Source organism: Taeniopygia guttata, chromosome 37, assembly GCF_048771995.1.
Source record: "Taeniopygia guttata chromosome 37, bTaeGut7.mat, whole genome shotgun sequence".
NCBI classification, from domain to species: Eukaryota; Metazoa; Chordata; class Aves; order Passeriformes; family Estrildidae; genus Taeniopygia; species Taeniopygia guttata.
The window spans coordinates 5,448,238-5,453,237 of NC_133062.1; positions in this window are offsets into that span (position 1 = coordinate 5,448,238).

A 5,000-nucleotide genomic window follows, 5' to 3' on the forward strand; every position below is an offset into this window, starting at 1 on the left:
TCCCGGTCGCCGGACGTGCTCCTGGCGAGGCCGAGCGCCGGAGGAGGCCGGCACGACTGGATGCCAGGTAGACCTGATAACCTGGCGGCGGACTTAGGCTTTCGGCCGCCCGGCACCGGGGTAGACCATTTGTCCTGCCGCCGCCCGGGGTAGACCTGTTGCAGCCAAGCCGCGGGCTAGACCCGGCGTCCCGCCGCCGCCGCCCGGGGTAGACCTGTTGCAGCCAAGCCCCGGGGAAGACCCGGCGTCCTGCACCCGAGGTAGAGACCCGGCGTCCCGCCGCCGCCCGGGGTAGACCTGTTGCAGCCAAGCCGCGGGGAAGACCCGGCGTCCCGCCGCCGCCCGGGGTAGACCTGTTGCACCCAAGCCGCGGGGAAGACCCGGCGTCCCGCCGCCGCCCGGGGTAGACCTGTTGCAGCCAAGCCGCGGGCTAGACCCGGCGTCCCGCCGCCGCCGCCCGGGGTAGACCTGTTGCAGCCAAGCCGCGGGCTAGACCCGGCGTCCCGCCGCCGCCGCCCGGGGTAGACCTGTTGCAGCCAAGCCCCGGGGAAGACCCGGCGTCCTGCACCCGAGGTAGAGACCCGGCGTCCCGCCGCCGCCCGGGGTAGACCTGTTGCAGCCAAGCCGCGGGGAAGACCCGGCGTCCCGCCGCCGCCGCCCGGGGTAGACCTGTTGCAGCCAAGCCGCGGGCTAGGCCCTGTCGTCCTCCTCCGGCCCCGGCCTCCGGCTGCCCGGCCGGCGGGGCAGACCTGTTCCTCTGGAGCCCGGGTAGACCTGTTGTCCCGCGCACGACCGACCCTCTGGCCGCCGGGCGCCGGGCTAGAGAGGGAAGGAGCCGGCCGGTAGGAGCCGGCGGCGCTCCCGCCTCCTCCTTTGTGCCCAAAGCCACGGCAGCCCGGCTCCTGCCTCCCTTTCTGCGTCCCTCGCTTCCTTCGGCCGTCCTGCCCCGGGCTGGGACGGGGCCGGGCCGGGCCGGGCCGGAGCGCCAAGGAAGGTAGGCCGTCAAAGCAGGAAGGCCGGGCGAGAGCCGAAGAGAAGGCTTCTCGGAAAAGGGGCTGCCGCCTCTGCCGCGGGCTCTGGCCCTGCCGGCCGAAGGCCCCGCCTGCCTCGATGTGGGCCGGCTCCCGGCCCTGCCGCCGCTGCAGACGTGCCAAGCGGCCGAGCAGAGAGCGGGCGGGGGACTTGAGGGTAAAGGCTGCGGGCGGCGCCGGGGAGTCTGACGGGGCAGGGCGGGGCGCCCCCAACCGTCGATGGGCGGGCGGCTGCCGCAGACAGGGCAGGGGCAGGGGGCAGGGACGGGGAGAGAGGCCACGCCAGAGTGCGTGCAGGAGCGGCGGGACGGGGTTGGGGGCGGGGGGGTGCTCTGAGGGGGTGGCGTCGGATTGTGAGTGTGCGGAGCGGGCGTGCGTGTCCCTGTCTCTCTCCCTCTCTCTCTGTACCTCTCTCTCTTTCTCTCTGTGAGCGAGGGCCGTGGGCCGGCGCCTCCGTGCTGGCGCCGGGCACCTCGACGCCGAGCCCCCCGCGGCCCCCCCCAGACCCCTGCCGAGGGCCGAAGGGCTCTGCGGACCGTGAAAGAAGCAGCCCAGGAACGGCCCAGAAGCGACCGCCCGAGTCGCATCGGGGGCCGCCGCCGCCGCGCTTCCCTTGCACGCTGGCCCCGCTGGGATGCTGTGGCCCCGTGGCCCCGGGGGCAGACCTCGTGTTCCGGGCGCCGGGGGCAGACCTGTGTTCCCGGCCCCGAGGTTGACCTGTTGTCCGAACGGCGCCAGCTTAGACCTTTTGTCCGGCCTCCGGGGTAGACCTTTTGTCCGAACTCCGGGGTAGACCTGTTGTCCGGCCTCCGGGGTAGACCTGTTGTCCGACCGCCGGCATAGACCTCTTGTCCGGGCGCCGGGCTAGACCTGTTTCCAGGGACCCGGGGTAGACCTGTCGTCCGGCACCCGGGCTAGAGCTCTTCTCCGGGCGCCGGGCTAGACCTTCGGTCTGGGCGCCGGGCTAGACCTTTTTCTCCGGGCGCCGGGCTAGGCCTGTTTCCAGGGACCCGGGCTAGACCTGTTGTCCGGCACCCGGGCTAGGGCTCTTCTCCGGGCGCGGGGCTAGACCTTCGGTCTGGGCGCCGGGCTAGACCTTTTTCTCCGGGCGCCGGGCTAGGCCTGTTTCCAGGGACCCGGGCTAGACCTGTTGTCCGGCACCCGGGCTAGGGCTCTTCTCCGGGCGCGGGGGTAGACCTTTTTCTCCGGGCGCCGGGGTAGACCTCTTCTCCGGGCGCCGGGGAAGACCATTTGCCCGGGCGCCGGGGTAGACCGTTTTCTCCGGTCGCCGGGCTGGACCCGTTGCCCGTGCGCCACCTTAGACCTTTTGGTCCGGGCGCCGGGGTAGACCTTTGGTCCGGGATCCGTGGTAGACCCGTTGTCCGGACTGCGGGGTAGACCTCTTGTCCGGCCTCCGGGGTAGACCTGCTGTCCGGACTCCGGGGTAGACCTGCTGTCCCTGCTGGCGGGTAGACCTCTTGTCCGAATCTCGGGGTAGACCTGTTGTCCGGACTGCGGGGTAGACCTGCTGTCCGGCCTCCGGGGTAGACCTGCTGTCCATACTCCGGGGTAGACCTCTTGTCCGAATCTCGGGGTAGACCTGGTGTCCGAACTCCGGGGTAGACCTGCTGTCCGAACTGCCGGGTAGACCTGTTGTCCGAACGCCGGGGTAGACCTCTTGTCCTAGCTGGCGGGTAGACCTGTGTTCCGAATCTCGGGGTAGACCTCTTGTCCGAACCGCGGGGTAGACCTGCTGTCCGAAATCCGGGGTAGACCTGCTGTCCGAAATCGGGGGTAGACCTGCTGTCCAAACTCCGGGGTAGACCTCTTGTCCGAACCGCGGGGTAGACCTGGTGTCCGAACTACGGGGTAGACCTGTTGTCCGGACTGCGGGGTAGACCTGCTGTCCGAAATCCGGGGTAGACCTGCTGTCCGAAATCGGGGGTAGACCTGCTGTCCAAACTCCGGGGTAGACCTCTTGTCCGAACCGCGGGGTAGACCTGCTGTCCGAACTACGGGGTAGACCTGTTGTCCGGACTGCGGGGTAGACCTGTTGTCCGAACTCCGGGGTAGACCTGTTGTCCCTGCTATCGGGTAGACCTGTTGTCCGAATCTCGGGGTAGACCTGCTGTCCGAAATACGGGGTAGACCTGCTGTCCGAACCGCGGGGTAGACCCGTTGTCCGAATCTCGGGGTAGACCCGTGTTCCGGGGTAGACCTGGTGTCCGGACTCCGGCGTAGACCTGGTGTCCGAACTGCCGGGTAGACCTGTTGTCCGAACTGCCGGGTAGACCTGCTGTCCGAACTGCCGGGTAGACCTGTTGTCCCGGCCGGCGCCGGAAGTTCGCCAAGGGGTCGCTGTTTCCAGCCGCCTCCGGCTACGTCGACGTAGAGGGCGGCCTGCGGTGGCGCAGCTTCCCGGTCGAGCGCCAGCGGTCCCCTTGGAGGCGCCGGCGGCCTTGGACTCGTCTGTACGTATATTGGGAGCGAGGTGACGGGCCGCATCCCCGCAGGTTCCACGAGGGCGCCTGTGTCCGAGGCGGAGGATAGGGCGGCCGCGTCGCGCGCGGTCGTCGGGGCGAAGCGAGTGCCGCCTGCACCGGGTGAGCCGCGGGGGCTTGGTCCCGGTGCCCCGTCCTGCCCCCCCCCCCAGGGCAGTTTCGAGGAATATCCGACCCGAGAGGCCAGCGAGAAATGACGAGGCCGAGAAAGCCAGAGCGAGGGCCGCGAGAGAGACGAAGCGAAAGGCCGAAAGAGCGTGTCGAGAAGCCGCTTGCTGAGCGCAGCGAAGGTTGCAGAGAGAGACAGCCCCCGCCGCGGGCGGGCTCGAGTGTGGCGTTCCGCTCCGGTCGGCCGCCGCCGGCCCGGTTTGCAAGGGGGGGCGGCCCCCCTGGGACACGATGGGCTGGCGGGGCGAGGTGCGGCGGCGCCTCGTCCCTTTTCTGCCTGGCCTTAAGCCGGGGCCCGCCGGGCGCGGGTGTTTATTTTCGGCTGCCGGTCTTGGTCGCCCGGTGGCCGGCAGCCGGGGGTCGACGCGGCCGGGGTTTTTCCCCGGCCCTTGCCCGAGAGCCCCCAAACCCCGAGCAAGGCCCGGTCGGCCCGCCGCGGTGGCGGTGCCCGGTTCCCCCGCTCCCGACCTCGTTTGCCAGCGTGTCCGTGTCGGAAGGGCAGCGGCGGGGCACCCGCGGCCTGGCCCCGGCCTTCGCCGTGTGGCCGGAGACAGGGGGGGGGGCTCGGTGACGGCGGTCGCCCGATCCAGCCGTGGCGCCGGGGTGGCGGCACCCCGTGCCAGCGGCGCCTCTTGTTGAAGTCGTCCCCCTTCCTCGGCCTTAAGCTGGGGACCCGCCTCGCGGCGGGCAGCCTTTTTTTCCCACCAGCACGGACCGGAGCCCCGGCAGAGAGCACTCCCGGAAGGTCGCGGGCGTAGGCGGCGGCGCCTCGCCCTTCCTCGGTCGTGGCGACCGAGCCCGCTTCTGCCGGGGTGGGGCTGGCTTGCCCGGCCCCCCCCGGGTCCGTTGCTCTTTTTGAAGGCGTGCGCGCGGGTGCTGTGGGGGCGCCCCGCCCGCCCGGCCTCCGATGGCCTTTTCCTCTTGCGGCCCTAAGCCGCGGCACGGAGAAGCGTGCGGGCCCACGAAAGCCGAGGTTGTGTGGCAAAGAAGTGGGGGGCTGAGCGAGCCCCGAGCCGAGCCGATGCCGGCGGGTTCCGAAGCGGGGAGGGCAGCGAGAGAGGCCGCGTGCGCCTCGCCCCCCGCCCCGGGCCCACGGCCCCCGTGGCTAGCACGGGTCCTTGTGGTGTCCGCGCGCCCATGTGCCTTTTTTTTTTTTTTTTTTTTTTTTTTTTTTTCCTCTTAATCGGTGACCTACCCCGGCTTTTCCGAAGGCGAGAGACACAGAGGGAGACCGAAGCCCGCGCCGCGAGGCCGGGCGAGAGCCGGTGGCGGCACCGTTTCCTCGCACGCTCGGACGCGG